Raw genomic sequence first — 25,856 nt, 5'->3', positions numbered from 1 at the left:
GAAAGCGAGAGAGGGATATTGAGAAAGACACACAGAGAATATGCAGAGAGCCGCGGTTAATGCGTGTGCGAGCGACCACACGAATTAACGCTTGTTTCCAAAAGCCCTAACGTGCCTGCGACAATTCTTGAGTGCTGTCTGATGCAGAGGCAAAAAGGGGAGGAAAGAGAGAGAGAGAGAAAGAGAGAGAGAGAGAGAAAGAGAGAATCATACCCTTCTCCGACCAGCAACCTTCCACCTCCGTCTCTCCTCCACCTCCATCGCCGCTGTCGCTGCCGCCGCCGCCACCTCCGCCGCAACCAACCCCTTTCTCTGACCCCGGGGATGCAGAGCAACCACGTTAAACGTTGGTAATGTTAACGTAAATAGATTATAACACTCTGTTAAACAGGCAGGCAGGCGGGTGGGCCTCGGCTCGTGCGAATTACTCACGGATCGCGTGACACGTTCCCCTGTCCTGCCAACCGCCGCCGCTTTTGGCTATCATCCTACGTGGTGCACGCGTCGACGACGCTGTCCTCCCACCGTTCTCCACCCGACTTGACTGTGTCTACCTACCTACCAACCGATGCGGACGCGACGCGACCCCGCGCACGTACCTCGGCGCCGAAAGCAAGCGTGACCATCCTTGCGTTCGTATGAAATGAAATCGCCGAAATTTCCTTGCTCGTTTTTCGCGGGACCGCAGAAATCAGCTTGCGGAATGAAAGTTGCTGCTGACGGAAACGGGTGTTTTGGCGTACGGAACGGCTCCCTTTCCGATTCTGTTCTGTCAAAAGCCATGCCAGCCGCTCATTTGGTTACTTCGGCCTTCGAACGCCACGTTCAGGCTCGTATTTATATAATTGCGCTCGTATTGAAGAAGTCAGCTGAAATCGGTTTTGAAATGTGCGATACGATTTAATAAATGAATCTCAGTATTTGTAATATAATACTTCAATTGCAATTCAATTGAGATTGTCAAATAAAATTTGTCTCAAGATGTGACCCCCCAGATGTGACTTGTCCCCCCAAACACTTGAAGATTTCTTTGTTTCAACTATACAATGATAAAAAAATATCATCTTGTATTAATCGAATAACTTGAAAACATTTGTATTTCTATGCTGTAGTATATACATATATTATTAACAATATTATTTATCAAATCGATTCAGTAAAAAGATATTTTAAGTGATTCCAACATAACACACTACTACACAACACTCAAATCTGTAAGAATCTTCAAAGAATTCCTCATGTAACATGCAGCAATATGTCGATGTCAAGAAATGTATTGTCAATCGAACGAACTTCAAGTAGAAGCGTTCTGCTCATAAAAGTATTAGGAACGCGTTATGGCGCCCACATTCTATAGTGGCGCGTGAGAATAATACAGACCGAAAGTAATCATCAAAAAAAAAAAAAACTGAATAATTGTGTTATACATATTCACCTCACAATATTTCATAAACGCATAAAGCTTGTAACAACTTTATCAATAAATTTATTTTAAACATTTTAATTATCAAAATTAGAAAAGAGTAAATTATCAGAAACATAAAAATTATTAGAAACATTAAAACCTTTATGAATTTTAATGAGATGATATACGTTGCATATACAAGAATATAAAAACGCAATGTATAAATTGAAAATCGTTAAGAAAAAAACGTATACTTCATATATCTTGTATACTACAATTTTTCTCTTACGATTTTAATTAAATGCTGTTTATTTTATATCACGCAAGACAACATTATAAATCCACAAATCCGTACATTTGCAATATTTTTATTGCAATACAAAACCGTACATATTGCAACATTTTATATGCAATATCTCAACTTATTCTTTAATGTAACTGGATTCTTTAATTATATAGATATGCATCTCATTATGGAAAACATAATGTAATCATAGAAATTTCCTATAAATATTGCAAGTTAAAATAAAAGATAATAAAGATGACTTACAAATACGATGCTCAGCAGCGGGGTGTCGTGACACACAATCACTTAAATAATCTGTAAAATTACAAATATATCCAGATTACAACATCGCTCGAAAGAAACGATATTTTAAAGTAAACGATCGTTACGAATTTTTCTCCTCTATCTTTTCTTTAGTACAGACATTTATACGATAGTCAAATAGCCGTGTAACTTTCAAGAGGCGATTAATCGTCCGCAAGAAAACGAGCATCCTTGCGAGCATAAAATGAATAAGAAATTGCTCACCTCACGGTTGCTCGGCTGTCACCCGATGCCTCCTAGGGCCTTGTCTTCCTCTCTTATTCGTTGTTTATCCATGTAGCACTCATTCGCGCGGACGACAATCGACTGATTACCGCTGATATCGCTGATCGATCGATGGAATATGACGATCGCGCGGTGTCCAGAGCGGCACTCCCGAGGTTATGTTCGTTCACTCGCGCGAGGACACGTTCATTACGATCATACTGATCATGAAAACACAACACACGACACTCCCGGCCAAATAACACTCCCAATACGTAAATCGTACGCGACGCGCACCGTACAGGCATTGCCTTTCGATGGACGAATAATGGACTAGTCCGCTCGCGTCGCTCGACAATTTTCCAATAATTTTCGCACTCGAAACGAGATAAATGTGTATTCGAGCGTTGCAGAGAGACAAAGGCACGATGCTGAGTGCAAGCAGCGCGAATAAATTCGATACGAGCTCGAGAAATACACACAGTACGGAGAATACATAACGCTACGACGCATACGCAAAGTGCTAAGTGACGAAGTGGATCGGCCCAACCGACGAGTCGACGAGTCGAGCAGCGAGTTGACGATCGCGCGGCTAATTTCACGCGGCACAGATGCTACCGATGCATCCGCGACGACGATGCTATTGCTTTTGATCGCACTTTCGTGCATCTTTTGTGTTTTGACCCTTTAAGAGGATGCTAAACTGCCCGGCAAACTTGATCAAGGTCGATAACGCGTAAACGCGCGCGTTCAACAGACGGAGCGGACGAGCACAGTGCGCGCACAATGATTCTTTACTGTGATTGGTTTCTGTTCTAATGCACTTAGAGACAAGAACCAATCATATCAGAGAATTACAAAGTACTCACTGGTCATCTCTGTCTGCTGAACGCACCCAATGTAGAGTCATTCGTTTATCCTTGTTTATAAAAATATTCTCTTCAAAATACGAGTTATGTTAGTTTATACGTATAAATGAATGGTATCCCACAGTTCGGAATAGATTGAGGAATAAGACTGTATTCGTCAAATTACGATTAAAAGCCATACGTATAAGCTACATAACTTGTATTTTGAAGCGAATATTTTTATAAACAAGGGTAAACGAATTACTTTACATTGTCGACCTCGATTAAGTTTGTCGAGCAATTTATCCCGATTTTTTCTAGGAACAATTTGCATCCAGCATGTTCTGTTAATAATTTTTAGATTGTTCATTATATATCTCTAATAGAATTTTAAAATTGTCGTAGAAGAAATGTTTTCAATTTTCGATGAAAATAATTATAATACTGTGTATGTAAGAAAAAAATTATAATATTATATTCAAATCACTTAAAATAGTTAATATCTTTTTACTCAATCGATTTGATAAATAATATTAGCCAGATAGTTTAATAGTTGTAGTGTAGGTTAGTGTAGTTAGTGTTTTTTTTTTATATCTATTAAAAATTTAGAATTAAAGTTACGTATATTACAGATGTTCAGCACTAGCGGTTAATTTCGGAAGACATTCTAAATGAAATATATAAAAAAACAATACATCTACGTATAAAAAAATAGGATATAATATCATCTTCTTCTTTATTAAATTAATCAATAGATCGTGTTATTTAAATGATAAAATAATAAAACACAATAAGAACCATTAACAATTAATATACATTACGAAGCACTCACACACACACAGTTGGAAGTACGAGAAGTAGAATTAGATATTAGTAACAAAAAGACAGAATAATTAGCATTCCTAATTTTTAAGGAGTAGTAGTAACCTCGGTTTGGCTAGTCAAAATAAAGAGATAGCACAAAGCTAGAATTTAAATTTTGAAGTCAAATTTCCTGAGTACTACACTAAAAGAATATCATAAAATGACTAAAAAATACCATGACTTTCAAGAATAAAAGATACATTTCCAGAAAAATTAATACCTCGATTATTAGTGGACCGAACCAAGACCTAACCAAGACCTAACCAAGACCTAACCAAGACCTAACCAAGATCTAACCAAAGACAATATTGGATTTTTATATTCATCTCGATTCTTTCTATCTTTCTATTACGGGATGGCTTCCGGTTACATTTCACCCTGTATAACGAACGATCTATAAATTGTTAACAGAACCTGAGCTGCATGCAAATTGTTCCTAGAAAAAGTCGGGATAAAACTGCCCGGCAAACCTAATCGAGATCGACAATATAAAGTCATTCGTTTATTCTTGTTTATAAAAATATTCGCTTTAAAATACAAGTTATGTAGCTTTTAACATATAGCTTTTAATCGTAATTTGACGAATACAGTCTTATTCCTCAATCTATTCCGAACTGTGGGATACCATTCATTTGTACGTATAAACTAACATAACTCATATTTTGAAGAGAATATTTTTATAAACAAGGATAAAGAAATGACTCTACATTGGGTGCGTTCAGCAGACAGAGATGACCAGTGAGCACTTAGTCATTCTCTGATATGATTGGTTCTTGTCTCTGATTGGATTAGAAACAAAAACCAATCACAGTAAAGAATCACTGTGCGCGCACTGTGCTCGTCCGCTCCGTCTGTTGAACGCGCGCGTTTACGTGTTATCGATCTTGATCAAGTTTGCCGGGCAGTTTAGAATCCTCTTAAAGGGTTAAAACACGGAAGATGCACGAAAGTGCGACCGAAAGCAATAGCATCATCGTCGCGGGTGCATCGGTAGCATCGATGCCGCGTGAAATTAGCCGCGCGATCGTCGACTCGCTGCTCGACTCGTCGACTCGTCGGTTGGACCGATCCACTTTGTCACTTAGCACTTTGCGTATGCATCGTAGCGTTATGTATTCGTACTGTGTATTTCTCGAGCTCGTATCGAATTTATTCGCGCTGCTTGCACTCAGCATCGTGGCTTTGTCTCTCTGCAACGCTCGAATACACAGCGCGAAAATTATTGGAAAATTGTCGAGCGACGCGAGCGGACTAGTCCATTATTCGGCCATCGAAAGGCAATGCCTATACGGTGCGCGTCGCGTACGATTTACGTATCGGGAGTGTTATTTAGCCGGGAGTGTCGTGTGTTGTGTTTTGATGATCAGTATGATCGTAATGAACGTGTCCTCGCGCGAGTGAACGAACATAACCTCGGGAGTGCCGCTCTGGACACCGCGCGATCGTCATATTCCATCGATCGGTCAGCGATATCAGCGGTAATCAGTCGATTGTCGTCCGCGCGAATGAGTGCTACATGGATAAACAACGAATAAGAGAGGAAGACAAGGCCCTAGGAGGCATCGGGTGACATCCGAGCAACCGTGAGGTGAGCAATTTCTTATTCATTTTATGCTCGCAAGGATGCTCGTTTACTTGCGGACGATTAATCGCCTCTTGAAAGTTACACGGCTATTTGACTATCGTATAAATGTCTGTACTAAAGAAAAGATAGACGAGAAAAATTCGTAACGATCGTTTACTTTAAAATATCGTTTCTTTCGAGCGATGTTGTAATCTGGATATATTTGTAATTTTACAGATTATTTAAGTGATTGTGTGTCACGACACCCCGCTGCTGAGCATCGTATTTGTGAGTTATCTTTATTATCTTTTATTTTAACTTGCAATATCTATAGGAAATTTCTATGATTACATTATGTTTTCCATACGAGATGCATATCTATGTAATTAAAGAATCCAGTTACATTAAAGAATAAGTTGAGAATATAAAAATATTGCAAATGTACGGTTTTGTGGATCTATAATGTTGTCTTGCGTGATATAAAATAAACAGCATTTAATTAAAATTGTAAGTGAAAGATTGTAGTATACAAGATACATGAAGTATACTTTTTCTTCTTATCGATTTTCAATTTATACATTGCGTTTTTATATTCTTGTATATGCAACGTATATCATCTTATTAAAATTCATCAAGGTTTTAATGTTTCTAATAATTTTAATGTTTCTGATAATTAACTTTTTTCTAATTCTGATAATTAAAATGTTTAAAATAATTGATAAAGTTGTTACAAGTTTTATGTCTCTGTACTAAAGAAAAGATAGAGGAAAAATTTGTAACGATTGTTCAAAATATCATTTCTTTCGAGCGACGTTGTAACCTGAATATATTTGTAATTTTACAGATTATATATAGTGATTGTGTGTGTCAGGACATCCCACTGCTGAGCATCATATTTGTGAGTCATCTTTATTATCTTTTATTCTAACTTGCAATATATATAGGAAATTTCTACGATTCCATTGTGTTTTCCATATAAAATGCATATCTATATAATTAAAGAATCTAGTTACATTAAAGAATAAGTTGAGAATATAAAAATATTGCCAATGTACGGTTTTGTGGATCTATAATGTTGTCTTGCGTGATATAAAATAAACAGCATTTAATTAAAATCGTAAGAGAAAGATTGTAGTATACAAGATATATGAAGTATTCTTTTTCTTCTTACCGATTTTCAATTTATACATTGCGTTTTTATATTCTTGTATATGCAACGTATATCATCTTATTAAAATTTATCAAGGTTTTCATGTTTCTAATAATTTTAATGTTTCTGATAATTAACTCTTTTCTAATTCTGATAATTAAAATGTTTAAAATAAATTTATTGATAAAGTTACAAGCTTTATGTCTGTACTAAAGAAAAGATAGAGGAAAAATTTGTAACGATTGTTCAAAATATCATTTCTTTCGAGCGACGTTGTAACCTGAATATATTTGTAATTTTACAGATTATATAAAGTGATTGTGTGTGTCAGGACATCCCACTGCTGAGCATCATATTTGTGAGTCATCTTTATTATCTTTTATTCTAACTTGCAACATCTATAGGAAATTTCTACGATTACATTGTGTTTTCCATATGAAATGCATATCTATATAAAATCCAGTTACATTAAAGAATAAGTTGAGAATATAAAAATATTGCACATGTATTTGGGGATCTATAATGTTGTTTTGTGTGATATAAAATAAACAGCATTTAATTAAAAATATAATTATTCGTCAATTTATTATAATTATACAATCAAAGAAATGTATATATAAAACTAACGTAAGTTAAATATTGTTGCGTTTTTTTAATGGCAGATATTCTGTTTTATTATTTAATTGCAATTTGCAATCTAATTTCGGGATATGCATTTACTAGTTGTTCCTTTTATTGATTTTTGTCAAGTGAATTTAGCATGTATGTATATATTTTTATTTAATATAAATTTGAAATTGATACGTAAGTACGTAACGCATATTGAATTTACCTTAATGTTAAATTAATATATGTAAAAACAAGAAAGAAGAGAAAAATTCTGTAATACATATGCAATATGTTATATACTGCACAAATATTATATTTGCGGGAGTCACGTGATAACAGTATAATATTTTAATGATGCTGGATAAATTTAACTTGAGTAATCGTTCCAAATTTCTTAGCAGATATAATCTTAATTAATGTTTAATTAAAATTTGATCATCTAAAGGTATGATATTTCTACTTTGCATATTTTTAATATGATACATTATTTAAAATAAATATTTAACGGCTTCCAAGTCATTTATTTTAAAAACCGCAATAGAAAGATTATAATATACGAGATACATGAAGTAGACTTTTTTTTTTACCGATTTTCAATTTACACATTGCGTTTTTATATTCTTGTATATGTAACGTACATCATTTCATTAAAATTCATTACGATTTTAATGTATCTAATAATTTTAATATTTCTAATATATAACTCTTTTTCTAATTTTGATAATTAAAATTTTTTAAATGAATTTATTGATAAAGTTGTTACAAGCTTTATGCGTTTATAAGGTATTGTGAGGTGAATATATGTAACACAATTATTCAGTTCTCTTATTTTGATGATTATTTCCGGTTTGTATTATTCTCACGTGCCACTATAGAATGTGAGCACTCATACGCGCTCATAACGCTTTTATGAGCAGAACGCTTCTGCTTGAAGTCCGTTCGAATAGCAATACACGATATCCCTCGGCATCGATATATTGCTGCATGTAAGTATGTATAATTATATGTACGAGTTTATACGAAGAAAAATATCATTCTTATGCTAAGATATGCGATTACTTAATTTTAATTTTCTTGCTTTAAGTCATTACAAACGATTATTTTTACAAAAAATATATTTTGATACTATGATATATGCTCATTATTTAGTTTAAATCAAGGTTGAAATAAGTCATATTTAGTTAAAATAAACTTTTGTACATATATAAAGATATTTACGTACGAGAATTAAGTAAATATTACTTGTTCCAAATATTTCATAAATTTAACATAAGCATGAAATTTATTCAAAATATTCAAAATAATTCTGAATCCTAATAATTTAATACTTCAGTAAAAAATATTAAGATAAAATAAAAATTTGATTGGTTACTATTTTGATTTTTTTTCAATAAATTTTGTAATATTTTTCAAAAAAGTTTAAATTTTGTTTAACGCTGGATAATAAATTTTTCTACAATTTATGATAAAAGTCTATTTTAAGATAATTATATCAGAAAAATATTCTTTGTTAAAAAAACTGTTATTAACAGAAAACTTGTTAAAAGAAAAAAAAAACAAATTAAGTAATCTATTATCTTAGCATTAGAATTGATATTCTTTTGTTTTTCTGTTTCTTGTGCGAATAGCGACAATATATGTACAGAGAATAGTAACTTATTAAAATAAATTTTATATAATTAGAAATTTTTTAACACAAGCGCTCAGCAAATTGCTGCGGGATAATAACGCTTTCTTTATTATTCTATCTTATTAATTATTTATCTCTCTGGTATTATTAAAATTTTAATTATCTTGAAATGAGAGTCAACTTACCAATTGTTACAATTTATAATTTTTTACGCTGGCACACTCGCGATATTTTAAGTGCTCACACATTGTCGGGACTGAAAGCAAATTCTAACAACCCTCGCTTGCTGCCAAGCTTACACGTGGTTTTTAACACGAGTGGGGTCCACTCCTCGCAAGACCCGGTCACAAAAGCCGCACTCTTAGGGATGCCACACTACTTTATAGTTCCTTAAAAGCCGACTTACATTTGCAGACGTGCGTCACACTCGATATCGTAGTATTTTTTTTCAGGGCACGTGGTACACGCGTGCACGCACACGCGTTTTGTGCGCGCGTGTGTAATACGCGCGCGGGTCGTTGAAGCGTCGTTACCGGCGCCGTACGTGCGGCACACCTCGGCGACGGCTAATGCATTTTTACGGGGGTTAAAATCATTTATAAGCTATAAATGGGGATTATCGTTGCGACGGGTGCCCCCTTACGTCCCAATAAAACCACACTTTGTCTGGGCTAGACACGACCAGCCACTCCGGTGTCTCGCTCATACGGCCTGCTTTTATCTCTTATTTACAACTCTTTTATTCTCCGATTCCATCTCAATCAGGCTTTGACGTTGCCATCGTGACTGCCAGTCAGCCGGCAAGTTCGACGCCCTAAAAATAAGGTGGCCAGGATTAAGGTCGCGTTTTACCTCTCGGCACGTCTCGCGCCGTCCAAGCGTGCGCGTTTTGCAGTAAACCCGCGTTCCGGCCAATTCGTTTTCTAATCCGGCGAAATTTGTGCCATCGCGCACTACCAGAAGTAAGTCGTAATTTATGAGAATTATGAGAAGGAAATTATGCCCGAGGAAGGAATTTATGGAAGATACCAGCACGAGAGATATCTTTAAAGAAGCCAGAGTCTCTCAATTTCATCACAATTGTTTAAGAAATACAAATAATCTGTTAATTATAACATTATTAACTCACGCTCAACTTTCGCTTGTCGCTGTACGAAACACAGCATTCTTGGCTGTGTCCTTACTATCAAATTATTTTTAAGAGGGAATAATTTAAAGTAAAAAATTGTTCTTTAAGTTTTCTCCGATGTCTCTCTCTCTCTCTCTCTCTCTACGGAGGGTTAAACTATGTAAATAATTTCCCTTGTATAAATAGATTTAATTGAACAATTGTCAAATTCCCACGCGCAAAAAGATTATATCTGTTGCAAATCAAAGGATTCGCTCTGGAATAGCTTCCGGTTGATACGAGAAATCTGTAGGAGAGATATCATTTGGCTTTGATAATTAATATACAGACTGTGCGCGTACAGGCCTGAAGATATTGTTACAGGAGTCTTGTAATTTTCAACGCATCAGAATGGGCTGCCTCCTCCCCTCCCCATCTCCCTCTCCCAGTTTCGCTAGCAGGCAACACAATCCAACCATTTATAACTCGTCTTATACTTCTAGATACATTGTACGGCGCATAGCAGGGTGCATACGTACGGATGTGCACGTGCCATTCGCAGTAACTATTAGAGCCCGCAGCGGTATTGCTACCGCAATATTCAAATCCAAGCCACGATGGAGTAATGTCTGGTTCTCGTATAGATTGCTCGCCCCCGGGCGTACCGTGCGCGTTCTGCGAATCACAATAATTCCGATATTGCCTACCGTTCCCGCTGATGATCCCGCTAAATGCGATGCGACGAACTGAATTTGCCGAGTACCCGAACGATACGGATTCACAATCGAATGGCATATTAATTGTTACCGCGTGTAAAATATTATTTCCCGTTGATTTTTTTCTCGTGTCACGTGACATCGAGAATTGTTTAGATAATATTACAAAAACGTGTCTTGTGAAATAAACTTTGAAAATATGTGATATAATTGCATAGTAAAATAATCATAGTAGGAAATAATAATAATCATATGCTTACAGTGATTGTTTTATGATACAATTATTACAATAAAATCTCTATCTTAGTTATGGTAATTGTATCATAAATTGTATAAATTATGATTATAAAAACTTTAAGTTTAGTTTAAACGAGCTATAATTGATATTGTTGAATAACTATAAGTATGATTGGGTCCAAAAATGAATATAAATTATATTATTATTACAACTATTTTTTTCTTGCGGTATATACAGCTTGTTCTAACATTGAAAATTTTTGTAATATCTTTAGATCGATAAATGAACTCTGTCCATGACGATGAAAACTATAAGATTTGCGAATTTTTTATATTGTCGAATGATATTTTTAAACAAATTTTTTGATAAATTTACAAAAGATTTATTTGCATTTTTATACACGATATACAAATATCCTAATTGACGACATAAATTGCAGAAACCTATTACACATGAATTTTTTCGACATTCAATCACAAGATGTCCTGCGAAAGGCGCAACGGAATATCGATATCAAGTTTTTTTTTATTCGACGCGTACCACATGACATTAGTCAATGGAAGCGGGACCGAAAAGAGTGGATGGAACAGGCCGGAGTGGCACCGGCAGGCAGATGAATCTCTCTTGCATTGTCCGCATTTCAATGAAAATACATGCCCCGTCCCACCATTCTATTTCTTCGCGATTTTTCAGTTTTATTTTCGACGACAAATATTATCGTGTCGAACAAAAAATGTGATCGTTTTCAATGTCCCATTCGCTTCTATTTCAGTATTCCGATGTACTTCGCTCAGATAGTTGTTTTCATTGTTTTTGGAAAATATGCCACTAAATATAAGGTTAATAAATATTAATGTTTAAGTTGAGATTACTCTTATGTAATTATTATGTAATTATTAATTGTGATTATTAAAAATCGGCCGAATTATGCAAGGCATTTAATTCTATCACATAAATCTTTTTATAACATATTCAAATCAGTTTTTAATCAACGTCACATGGATTTCGGCACAGGTATGCATAATCATTGAGATTGCGGGCGATAATCAAACCAGAGAAAAAAAAATAGAGAAATCCATCTGGACGAGTTCTTGCCGCGGGCGCTGCGAGGTTGAGGCGCAAATCCGAACGATCGTTGAATATGCCATTGTCGTTTTTGCTATTATTAAAGTCAAACATATTTCATCGATTTATATAGATATTCAATGAGAGAATAGTATCTCAATAAAAAAAACATTGAATATTAAAAAGAAAATATATATATATATAACATGACATACTGTGACAAATTAGGTTTTAACGTTAGGCTTTAACGTTAATTTTTATAATATTTAGAATAATTTTAAGTGTTTAAAGATTACAATTAAATTTTTATGTTATAAGAAAACATGTTTAAGATTAATAGTAATGAAATTTCGTATAAGTGTCCAGACATAAGGACAATATGTGTTCGGTCAATAGGACATTTATTTTATGATTAATTCTATAAAATTCTCGTGGAGTAAAAAGATGGCACGATAAAGTTACAAAATACATGAGGAGGAATATAAGCGCTAAACATTTTTTATCAATATCCATATGCGCGGCGAAGAGCGACGAACGCGCGAGTCTACGGGAAATGGCAGAAATTCGGGACGATAGGACAATTCTGACTCGTCTTCACGGAGACAACTTCAACCCGATGGGTGAAGCGAGAAGGGGGGAGGAGAGGGGGAAGGGGTAGCTGGAACCAAGAGGGATGGATTGCGGCTCGATTCGGCAGCAAGCCCCCTCGGGGCACGTCGAGGATCGGGAGACGCGCCATTTCATTCGCAGACTGCCGATATCGCCAACCCCTTCCAAAATATCTCATTCCTAAACGCCTCGAGCTCTCGATGGATTACAAACCTATCTATTACTTCCCTGTCCCGACCCGCGTTTCACGTGGCGGCAGCCACGAATACGACACGCCGTGTCTCTCCTCCCATCGGGGGCCTTTCGGTAGGATTCCGAAGAGGAGTCTCTTTTCGAGACAGATTGTAGATTGCCGGGAACAACGGCACGATTGGTAAACGCGACGACTTCATTCGCACGACGCGTAATAGATCGCCCGCCCAAAGTATCACAAGTTGCACTTTCTCTCTCCTCTCTTTCCTTCCGTTGGAAAAATAATTAAGGAACAGTTTACCAGCGCGACGTGCAATATTATTGTTGTTAAGAGACGAAATGTGTATCACGATCGTGACGATGCTGAATCTTTTATCGGTATGATATTCTTTTCTATTCCCTAAGGCGCAAAGGTTATCTCCTTCGAAACGTCGCTTTTTCCAGTGGCGGCGAGCGTCGCATCGGCGCGGTTCGGTTAGCTGGACGTGAGAAAAACCCGGGGGTGGCGGAGAGCGTAGAGAGGGATCGCGCTTTTCAATTCGCGATATCGTCGTGCCGTTGCGACACGGGACGAGGAGCCACGGCAACCTTCCTGCCGCGAAGAAGCTATACTGCGTTTCTCGAGTCGGTACAGCGGCACCTCTTAGTCTAATTGAAAAGTCGGCGGAAATTGAAAATTGTGATCGCGAATTGTGAGCTGCATTAGGCCTTGGAGACGGGGGAAGAAGCTGCGGAAGAAAGAAAGAGAGAAAGAGAGAGAGATATATATATATATAAGCTGCAGAAAAAGAATGAAGGGACGGGAAGGCTCGGGTGTGTCGAGACACGGTGGAATGAAGATTCAGTGTTTTGTCTTGCGCTGCGTGCGAAGCGTTGAGGGTGCCGTGTGTCCTCAGGGGTAGCGCAAATCCAGATTCGTATGGGCACATTCTTTTAAAGAGTCGTCGATTGTGCCGTTCTCTACAGCCACGTTCCGAGGGTTGATTCCGCCCGTCGTTGTGCGCGCCTGCATGCATCCGTCCATACGTCCATTTATAGACAACATTTCTCTCGCGACGCGTCGCGTCACTTGCATAACGGTGCCGTTGACTGCTCTAAAAACGCACGTCCCTCCCTGCCTTCCTCTCTACGGTCCTTCGAAGGCACTTGTATATTTCAAACGCCGACTCGTACGCGGTGCATCGAGAGGGAAACGGGGGACAAATTGTTACTGAAACTGTCGGCGTGGCATCTGACGCAGGAGGAAGTGTAATCGTCTCCGTTTTAAAAACGTGGAATCTTTGATAATAGCATCCCGTATGCGAGAAGTATCGTTCGCGAAAGACTATTTAGCAGATTGCGAGCGGGAGGGTTGTGACATAAGATTACGAGATATGCTGGTTATACATTTAGGGTAAAGGCAAGTAATGTAAAACCAGTTTTTAAGTTGACATTACTTTTATTTAAAGATATATAAATCTTAATTTATGCAGGACTCTTAAGAAACATGTTTGATATAACGTCTAATCAATGAAAGTTTTCCAATTTCAATCTTCAATAAATCAGGAATAATAAAAAGTATAAAAATGAATTGTCTAAAAAATAAGATATAATATTGAATGCTGCAATAATATAAATCTTATATTATTAAATATCATCTAAGGTAAATATTCTTATTTACAATAAGAATAAAAAAAAATATATATTTACTTCAGTAATGTAAAATAATAATTTATATTGAATAGAAATTATTACACATGAAGAATAGATATAAAATATGGAAAATGTATGAGTACGAATTATATTATTTTAGTATGTCATTACACAATATATAATTGCAATTTTAATTAAAAGAAAGAGTGGATATATTTCGAGATACAATATTTGAATGAAATGTTAAAATGTTATAGATATAATATTGATTACATTAGCCATACACAAGTTATTGCCTAAAAGTTACATTTAAATATTTTTAGAAATATTTCTACGAAATATAAAATAATTTTACAATTAATTTAAAATATATCTTTCCATCTTTGTCACAGATTAAGAATAATATTTATATATTGTTCTAGTTTTTAATCTTTTTTCCATTACGCAATACTACAGAGGCTTTGATAACTAATGAAAAACACCAGTTGATTACGACATCTGTAGGTCCTTATATTAAAGTAATAGTAGTTCGGTATGATGCATAGTGCGCCTGCATCCAAATTAGAGGCCTGTCACCTTCTACTGTTGACGCTTTGCGTTGTTCATCTTATACTTGACTCGTTGAAGTCGACGACGCGGACGAGGAAAGGAAATAGTTAAACACACATCAAAGAGAGCGGCATGATTTCGAGGGCGCACCATGGCTTACCGCGCTACTCTTCACCAGGCTGTAGAGAGGAAAAGAAACCGGGAGAACAAGACACGCGAGGGAGAAAAATAAAACTGCCGAGAAATGCCACGCCGCGCCGGTGCGGGAATTTCGAGTAAACGAGTTAATTTGCATCGAGAACGAAGACTCGGACGATGATGGCGGATACGCGCCGGATGATGATCGTGACGACGCACCGACGGTGTCGGGAATGCGAAAGCTTATCTTGTAGAGCCGCGCGAAGAGCGTCTAACGAAGTCAAGTCAGATATAATGGCAGTTGATCGTTTTATAAATTTGTTCAAGCTGTTGCGAGCTACCGATTAACTCAGCGAATGTTTTACATACAAGTTAACTCTTTACATTTTTAGTCAAGTGATATCTTTGTACATTACTGCGATATCACATAATATGCTTTAATTATATGTAATTAGCGAAACAATTTAAATTAAGATATTTTTTTGCTACGTACTGAGAGGAAAAAATAGTTTTTCTGGCTATAGTTGTATAGTAAATAAATTACAGTTAGTTTTATTTTTATAATTGTTACCATAGTTATAAAAAATGTTAGTAACAATAACATTATGTTTATAGTTCTGCCAATTAAGAAACAATTTTATTATAAATTATGATAATTTTATATAATATAGTAATAAAATATTGGGATATAAATGGTAAAAATAAAATAAACATTTTTATGCGGCAAATATATGTATGTACAATTATAATGAATGTAACTAATTTTTTAACATTTACTAATATTAAATTTAGGTAATAATAATAATAATAACCAATATTTATAATTTGTATATAATTAAAACTATAAATACAGACATATAATTAACATCAAAATGACTATGAATTGTAATTAAAATATAGTAATTGTAACTATTTTTTTCTCTCGGTATATTTTCTTTCAGTATATATATTTCTTTAAAAGCCTTATTGCTCAGTTTTATATCATAGATAAAATAAAACACGAATTGATTTTATGTACTTAAGTTAAAATCGTTTTTCAGTATTGACAGAGTAATTCTATAACTAATTCTATAATTAGTAACGCGTTTCTTGGTAAAATGATTAGAAGGCAATCGTCTTTGACTGCCTTTTCAACGCAACTTACTTCATTCCGCGCAAAGCACGACGCACTTTGCGGCCCATTAGTATCGCATTCGTCGACCATCTCTCTAGCGGGATGTCGTAGATTAAAATCAAATTGCGCCTTTTCCGCGATTCATTCCCAATTTACTGCTTCTGTTCGTCATCCTCCGGTTGACGAACCTTTACCTTTATTCGTATACTTGCGAATGAAGCGCGCCGGATACGCCGTTGACGCGCGTAATTACACGGTAAGATTAAAGCGACACGTCGGACTCGTCTCAAAAGGACGGATCCCAGGACACTTCGATAGGTGCTACATCGCGCTCTCTCACCCCTCGCGACCCTATCCCATCGTATCCTCTGTACGACATCTCATCGCCGCGGTGTGTCGCCTAATTGGAGCTTTCCGAGGTTAACGTGGCAGTGCATTGCGTGAAACGAATTTCCTTAGCGACGCTTGCTCTTCATTTTTGGCTTATGGAGCGAATCTATAATCGCGCATCTTTTTTATTCGATAGAGAAGCATTGAGATTTTGGGTCTGAGGAACGTGATAAAATTTTACGTACCGTAAAATTTAACAATTAAAATCTTTCAAAATTAAAATTCTAGAAAAATATGGAGAAAAAAATTAAAAGAAATCGACAATCACATGATATGTAAAAGACTATTTTATCTTTTCACGTACTTATAAAAGAATAATGCTAATCTTAAAAAGGCAATGCTACATTTACATAATTAGCTTGTATAATATACTGAAATTTCTTTGTTTATTTACACACACACACACACACACAGAATTGCAAATACTTTAAATTAAGAACTATGCTTGAATATTCGGAACGTATACAGTTATTTATTTTATGTTAATAATGCCGCCAAAGTTTCCGTCCGAAGAAGTAGGTGCTTGAAGGATAACATTTGATTGCTCTAACGGAGCCAGTCCAAATGAGGACATAGATTTAGGTAGCTAGGTTTTAATCACAGGAGACCCACCGTTAGATAGGCCCGGTTCCACGGGCTTGTAGTTTGAGCATTCGTCGACTCCGGGAATGCGAATTGAGAGATAAAACGGGAAAGTTGTGCCCGAGCTCTCCATTACGACTCTTCTCGCTCTACCATCGCTCACCAATTGTCCTTGTCCTCTGCTCGTCGCGTTCACGTACGCCGAACTCTCGTTCACCCGTTCCTCTGGTCGAGCCCGGGCCGCCCCTCTAATTTTCTTCGGAGTTCAGCTATGCGGACTACATTATGGAATAATTGCGCGGGTCGTTATTTCCGGCTTCTGTTTTCGCCGGCGGCCGCGGTGGCTCCTATTCCTATGTAGTCGAGGCCGGTATAACAAGGGCTGAAGCTCACTCTTTCGTGCGGACTAATGAGCAATGATATCTACATTTGCGATTATTCGGCGTATTCCCTTTTTGGCTCCTTAACGCACGTTGGAACGTGCTTTAATCAGGCGTTTGTCGAAGTTGCGACGAGAATTATACTGCTCACCAAACGGGCATACGCTTTAGCGTGTGTTACATCCCCTGCCTCCACTCAATTATGAAATAAGTCATTTTCATGCATTTAAGATTTACGACAGTTTTGTAAATTTTACTATACTAGTAAATAATAAGACAAACCATTTTTTCTTCAATTCTCATATAATAATTTGTCTCACTTGAAAATATCGATTTTCATCGAGACACGCAAGTACGACGGATAGGAGAGCTTTCAGTCCGGGTCGATTTTGACCCGGACTGAAATGAAAACCCAACACAGTGAGGGAAGGGATGAACGTTGAACGTCGAAATAAACGGGGGAACGCCACTTTAAACGTGCAATTGCATTGCCGGGAATCAGACCCATTCCTCTCCGCGCCCTCTCTCACTCACTCTCGCATCCTCTCCGTTCCTCTTGCTCCGTCGCGCTCCGTTTCTCTGTCTCGTATCAGGGCGACAGAGCGGGCAGCTTGCAAAGCCCGGTTCGCTCTCCCCCGCCTTACCCGTGACCCTTCGAGATTGCTGAGCTATTCTCGCGACTGAATGTTTCATTAAGGCCACCCGGTATTGCTCTTAGATAACTCTACGAGGGGTAAATGAAATTTCCGCCATCTCCGATATCGCCACGTCGCTACTGCTACCTTCCACCTTTCATTCCCTAACACATCCTACCTCCCTCGCCACCCACATCCTCACCACTCTTGCCTGCTCTCGTACTATCACGTCATCGACCCGAGAGAGATTTAATCAAACGCCTTTTCGCTCGTTTGACATAACGAATTTGACGGTTATGCCTTTCGATTTCGCTATACCGCAAAGACAACTGCAGCAATTGAGAAGCACAATGACAATGTCGAACGACGAAAGATAGGCGAAATATATCGAAAATGCGACAAACAACATCGGCAGCGAAGATAGAGCGAAACGTGAGTTAATGTCAAAAAATACAAAAGAGAGAATTAGATGAAGGAAAAGAGAAAGACAGAGAGAAAGAGGAAGATTGAAGAGAGAAAAAAAAGAAACGAACAGCCCGCAGCCAACTATCCGCCTACCACTCATGACGGTCTCGTATCAGCTGTCATCCGTTAAATTCATTCGAGGACGAACAGTATGGAAAGAAGATCTGATTCGAAGCGGAACCCGTACGAAAGGATAGATGAAGGCTTTCGTGGGATTCATATAGAAGAACGAGAGAAAGCAGGAGAAAAAAAGTGAAAGAGGTAACAGCCAGGGGTGCAGCAGGAATGAGAAAAAGGGTGAGCGAGGCGAGGAAAGGGAAGGGGGGGGCATGGGGGGGATTTCTCTGCGGCCTAGATCGGGACGAACTTGAATGCTCAAATGTCAGAGAAACGACGAGTCCTCATTTGTCGTTTCCGCGAGCACGTGCATACGGAGGAAAGAGGGGGCGGGGGAAGTAGTCAGAGGGGCATCGGAAGGGAACGAGGAGGAACAGCAGGCGGGAGGGAGGGAGGTAGTAGGGAATAAGGGATCGAGGGCGCGACGGAGACACGTACGTGTGCTACATACGGTGTGTGTCTGTCCCGGCGCTGTCTGCCATGCTCATTCCTGCGATCTTCAATTAATGAAACTCGGGTGCAGTCGCGTCGCATGTCAAATAAATATGTCTCCTACCCTTTCCCCTCCCTCCCCGCCTCACTTTCCGTGGTACGGTTGCCCCCACCGGCAGACTACTTACCCCCTTCACCCTCTTCACCTCCTCAACCCCCGCGTTGCCGCGTCGTTTCTCGCCGCCCTTCTTCGTGAATCTTCCTCATACCACGGCCGATGTCGCCCTGCCTGCGCACACTTTAACCCTTTCGCGTGCTACTCTTCCCCCTGCCCGTTCTCCCTCCCATTCGGCTTCAGGACGGTTTGATCCGGAACAAAATCATCGTTCTATTCGCGCGTACATGCTTCTGACAGCTCTCAGCTTGCCCTCTCCGCTTCACTCGGCGCGACGATAGGACTCGCGTGGCTTGGCTGTCGCGTGAACTTCGATCCTAAATTCTGAATGTGCGATCATTACAGTTCAAAGTTTGGCTATAGAGATTAAATACGAAGACTTCGCATAACAAAACTATTTCTAAAAGCACAAAGAATATATTGTGAATTTATTTTTGAAATAAATATTAGAATACATGGGTATATATTATATATTATATTATATATATATTAGTATATATTACATATTATAAAATTTTTTAAAACAAATTGCAAAGATAGAAAAGCAAAGAGAAAGTAAAAATTTGAAATCGAGAGAAAGAAAATCAAACATAGACGCGATCAAACATAGGTATACAGGTCGTCGACACGGTCGTATAATGTCGCTGGTGGCTGACGATGTACCTCGCTCGACCGGTCAGAGAGGGAGGGAGGGTGAAAAAGGCGAAAAGGATGATAAAGAGGGAGAAGCAAGGGAAGGAAGGAGAAAGAAAGCGGAGATCTCTTTATTCTTATTAGCCCCAACAGTGATTCCTGCAAAATTAAAATTGCCTAAGGAGGTATCATTTGCCCCCTCCCTCTCCCTTTGCCTGTCAACCCACCCACTCGCCCCTATCCCACCCCATCTTTTTCGTATCTCTCGCGCACTTCACTTTGGTTCGGCGTCCTCCTCACGCCAGGCACTTCTTTGCCTCCTGCCAACCAACCAGCCAAGAGCTTCTCTGATGTTGCTCCTACAGATAAGTGGTCGGCTCTTGGGTTGCCAGCCTGCGGGCACTATTGGTCGATGCGTTTTTCCGTCCTCCTCCCGTCTTTCTCCCGTCATTTTTTATCCTTTTTTTTCATCCCATCTTTCGTTCTACACCTCTTTCCATCGTCTCTCCGATCTGCCCTATCTTCCCTCCATCCCTCCATATTTACATTTTATTTTACGTCACGCTCCTTTATTATCTTTCTCATTTCCCGAGGATACCCATTCGTTCGTGACAATTGTCGGAAATGGGGAGGAAGTGGACGAGTCGATGGCAAGCGCATCTTCGTAGCTCGTTCTAATCTGGCTTTAAGCTACGTCAAGATTCTGTATTCATCATATTTAATATATTCACTTTGTTCTCGCTTTAAATTAAATTCTACTTGTATTTGCACACGTATCTCTATCGAGAACTTTGTATTGCATGTAAATATGAAAGAAGTGTTAATTTAATATGAAAATAAATTTACTTTTCAAAGTATCTATGTAATATTAAATTTTTGCAAAATATGTACACACACACACACCGAAATAATTTACGAATTAAAGCACTAGAGCAAGAGAGAATCTCGAAAAATTAAATAAAATAATTATTTGTAAATTTTTTCAATATATAGCCTTGAGATATAAAGATTTAAAGTTGTGTGTAGTCAGAGATTACGTCACTTGTCATATTTTGATTTGCGAAGTTTGTCTTGTACAGTAATTTTTTTATTAGAGCATTATTTATAATAAATTAGATATTTATACAATTTCTAGAAAGAAGAATCTTCTTTTTACTCAAAGAAATGCAACTTGACGCGATATCGAAACATCGTGAATCTAAGAATGAGCTTCCGACTTCTCAGAGTTCGGCGTACAATTTCAGTCACTGTTTTAACGGAACGAAGTACTTTGACTTGCTTCCGAAAGGACACGCCATGAGAGGGTGTTCGATATCAAACGCGCCACGGAATGTGCCCGGCTCACCCTTCAGAAATCACGAACGCTCGACCGATAGACGAATTGATATGGAATTTCGGCGGTCTCGCGCTTAATCGACCGATCCGTTCTTCTCTCTCATCTCCACCGTCTAACCCGGCAACCCTCGGCTGCTGTTTCTCAGCGTTCGCGTCCCACCACCTTGTCCGCAAGAGGTTTATCACCGACACTTTGTAAACGCCGTGATTTCAAACCGCGGCGTAAACCTCAGGACCGGCTTAGATGAACCGTATTAACGCACCGATAATTAATCCTTCGTTGACGGGAATGGAATTCGACCGTTGGCACGCCGGCGAGAGATTATTTTGCACATTGCTTTCGGCCGTTTGGTATACATTATTCAGCGGACGATCTACGCGTAATGGATGATTGCTCGAGCAGCGGCAATTAATCGGGGATTAAATTTGGATGGTGACGTGCGACGAAAGGTTCAAGATCAAGAGTCATGTATTAATAATCTGGCGTATATAAATACTTTTCAATTTTGGAAATTAATCCTAAAAATCTTCTACCATTAAATATTGAAATCGCTGTATCATCTACATCGTAATTGTTTGTAAAAGATGATAACGAGAAGGAAGAAATTTCTTCAATGATGATAAGTATGCTTAATATGCGAAATTAATTTAAATCGATGTTTACAATCTGGAATTTTTCCCTGCGGCTCCACCGTGAGGTATTGCGCATACTTAATGACTTCCGCGGTTGCAAGAGTTATTTCATTTTAATACTGGCGCTCCTGCATGATTCTCATTTGTTTCTGTCATGCTAAGTAGTGTATCTTTATGCCTCAAAGTTATACAGTCATTATTTCTCAACGCCAGAAATCTTTATCTACATATTTTCGATTAAGGTCTTGCATAATTTCAAAATAACAGGGTCTTGTGCTAAAAATATTTCTTTTTTATTATTATTATTATTAGAGGCAATAAAAAATAACGAGAAAGATGTATGAGCACTATGAACGAAAAAAAAGCCGGAAAAATAGTAGTTTTGATTTGACACTACGATGACTCACTGCGCGTCTTTGCGATTTCCTGCTATAGGCTCTTTCTGCCTGTGCAGACGTCGCCGCTTCTATAACGGAGCTTGAAACCGTTCTCATTAACCCGCGAGCGAATGCCGCGCTCCGTATATTCTGTTCTATCTGCATTTTGCACCCGGGAGCATTCGGTGGATGCCTACTTTGATTTATCTTGGAATATTGCGCTGTATTCTACCGCACCGTCGTCTGAACGTCTTCCTTTCTATCCTCTATATCCCGCCTTTTCATGTAGTTTTCATATAGCGCCGTTTTCCTACATATGACGCTGGAACAATAAACGATACGGTTAGGATTTTAACATTTATATACTGCCACAATTACATATTCTTTGATAAGTATTTAATCTTAGGTTCGATATGATGCAACCATCTTTAGTAGAAAATTTCTATTTTGATATTTAAAAGATAATTTCATGCAACACACGTATGATATAAATTTGTATGTATGCTACAATCAGTTCTTTTATTACAAACAGCTGTGCTGAATAAAGTTCACTTAATTTATCTTATTTTTTAAATATTTTTTAAATATAATTTTGAAAAATATAAAAAATTAAGTGGTCTCTTATTCAACTCTATTTTACTAATGTATCTACACGTATACTCAATACAAAATATGCAGCAAGTAAACGAATAAGTGTCAAATATTTTAGGAATGTATTTTTTAAATATTTTAAAAAATAAATTAACATGGATCTAAAAATTATCTTAATTTTTAAAATTTTAAAAGGAAGAAAATTTATTAAGAAGAGATATCTTAAGACCGAAACAATTGACAAAACACGTTTGGTCGTGTATGTGTGTGGGGGGAGGGGAGATAAATAATGACAAAATTAATTTTCGAAAGAATTTTATTTTTAAGATTATATAAAGATTCTATTTGTTAAATAAAATTATGCAATTTTTTGCATTATATAATTTGGTTAGTTTTGTTCTGTACATAAAGATATAAAAAATTATTAATTTAAGAGATATTTTATACTTTATATAATGGCACTTTTCGACATAAAATAATTTGCTTTGTTTTCAAGATATTCTTCTGTTTTACAATGTAAAATACTTTCCATTTCAGAATCTAGACTTACATTTATACATATATATTTTTTAAATGAAAAAATATGTCCCTAGAATATTAACATTTACGCACCCTACATACGTATAAAATTCAATAACCATATTAAATGTAACATTATGCAAATGATATGATATAAATCAATGTAACAACTCGTGTGTTACGTCACATATGTGGTTTTTACTTAATGTGCGAGCCCGAATAAATGTAGAAACTCGTTGTTTTCCTCGTAGCAGTAAACTAATAGTAGGTGAATTATTATGACCCCAACACAACGCTGCGACATTGCAGCGCCGATCATTTTATGAAACGACTGTGGGCGCATGCCGTAGGAGTACGGCGGCGCCATGATGCGCATTCTCCTCTTGCTCTCTCTCATTACTGTTAAATTTATTGTAATTAATTTTCCTATCTACATCACGCACCTTTGGATGGACACAGCCAAGCTATACTTTCACGCATGTACACCTAAATGTCGCTCTCTGCATAAAGCAATTTTGAAATGTTTTCTCACGTACGCTTGCATGAATAACAAAACCGCATAACTTACATGCTATACTGTGTATCGACTTGTTGAATTAATATTAAGAAATTATTTTGTCGAGAAAATCGTGATGCGACGTACGCGCAGAAATCTTTCGAATTCTCATTTAGTTAAAAATCTCTTTTTTAGAAATCTATCTTCCTGGAAGACTTCTTGCCCGTGCGTTAAGAATGGGAACAGTAGCGTGTAGACGTGTGCGCGAACTGTAATCTATAATTAGCGATCCCGATTAGAGTTATTTACGAGCCGTGCGCGCTCACACTGTGTCAGCCATTGTATTTTAATGCTACGTCGCCATCTTTAAGGCAAGAAAAATGCCGATTCCCCCGCGGCGCACGAAAAAGGAAGTCGGACCGTAACGCTCGGCATGAAACTTAGGAATTAACGAAACGGGTCGACCTCGGCATCGGGGATTCATCCTTTACTTTAACGACACCGTGTACGTGAAGGGGCGACGTGGGTTCGTGTTGCTTATCGTTGATCCGGGAAACGTAGTATGTAGTCACTCTTAAGAGAACGTTGTTCCACATTGTGGTGTCGAAACATTCCACTTACTTCCTAGCCAAAATTTCACTCGCGATATAATTTCAGACGTATGCGTAACGCATGCTGTTACAACCGTGTGCACACGTGTGTTACGCACGAATGTGTTCTTAACTCACCATTCAGAGGATAGTGAACCTTTCCAGGAGGCGATGGCTGTGCGACGATAAATATCTAACAATGGAGGCGCGCACACCGGACGATGTTTTACTTCAACAAATACACATGTATATTCATGCGAGCGTATAAATCTATCAGATAAGAATTGATTAAGATATAATCGCCATTATTATTTTGAAATAAATAAATCTGCCTCGCAAACTTTGAGCGAGTCGTCGCCGCATGGCATTAACGACGGACGGTCTCGTCTATTTATAAAATAAGCGGTGCTAAATACGCCCATTCGATATCTGAGCAGTGCCTATCGCGGATCCAGATTTGCACATTAATGCGATTTTAATTAAACTCGGCCTCGCGCGTTACCCGCCACGCGAAATAGTTCGGTTATACAAATAACGTCAGTGTAACGTCGATGTACAGCGCAGGCACATGCAACTTTTAAAACAGCTTTAAACGAACGTCTCGCACGAGATATTCCGAATGTTTAACGAGATCGTAATTATCGAGGCAGATAGCAACATTAAACATACATAAGCTCGCTTCGGCATGGACAGTGGGTTTTATTATTTTATTCAGTCGTCCATCTTTCTCTCTCTCTCTCTCTCTCTTACGCGCGCGCGCGCACAAACCTGACTGTGCGTTGTAATCTGGAAATTGTCTGTATAAATTAAGTCTACCGACAAACATCTATCAAGACCGTAGGCACAGAAAGGAAACGCGTTTTATTCGAACGCCAAGGTGCATCGCCTCCGGGGTTTTTCCAGGCGACACACACGAACGCTTTTCCCGTGCACGTTACCGGCCGCTAACGTCGACGTAAGAAATGTATCGGGCGGTAATCAGTATGGTTAACCAGCCGCTAACTACGCACCGGAGCAACAATTAAATGCATTAAGACTCGAGGCGCAGCGTGTACGCACTAATGTGCGCTCATGCATGGAAGTTTCTCAGGACGATCCCTTCGATGCTTCGCCACCGAAGGACGCATCAGGGGAATCTTAACCCGTTTCTCTCCCGCCTACCATTTTCCCAGGATGGGGATGTTACTTTGTTGAAGTTACAGTTAAAGTTTTTTCCTCTCTCAAAAAATAACTAGTTACCGTTACAAGTTATCGACTCTGC

The 25,856-nt window shown here is 37.9% G+C and overlaps 2 long non-coding RNA genes across 2 annotated transcripts; one reads left to right on the top strand and one right to left on the bottom strand.

Moving 5' to 3' along the window:
* Nucleotides 1-285: 285 nt before the first annotated feature.
* Nucleotides 286-3,029, bottom strand: LOC118644896. Its single transcript, XR_004962677.1, has 3 exons — nt 2,220-3,029; nt 1,956-2,006; nt 286-869 (listed from the first exon to the last, which is right to left on the bottom strand). It is a non-coding gene; the product is annotated as an uncharacterized LOC118644896 (long non-coding RNA).
* A 1,809-nt stretch (nt 3,030-4,838) lies between these two features.
* LOC118644913 lies at nt 4,839-7,653 on the top strand. The gene is made up of 4 exons (XR_004962691.1): nt 4,839-5,519; nt 5,733-5,783; nt 6,340-6,393; nt 6,950-7,653. It is a non-coding gene; the product is annotated as an uncharacterized LOC118644913 (long non-coding RNA).
* The last annotated feature ends 18,203 nt before the right edge of the window (nt 7,654-25,856 follow it).

Source organism: Monomorium pharaonis, chromosome 3 (assembly GCF_013373865.1).
Source record: "Monomorium pharaonis isolate MP-MQ-018 chromosome 3, ASM1337386v2, whole genome shotgun sequence".
Lineage (NCBI taxonomy): Eukaryota > Metazoa > Arthropoda > Insecta > Hymenoptera > Formicidae > Monomorium > Monomorium pharaonis.
The sequence above is the reverse complement of the archived record's forward strand: the minus strand, read 5'-3'. Positions and strand labels throughout refer to the sequence as shown.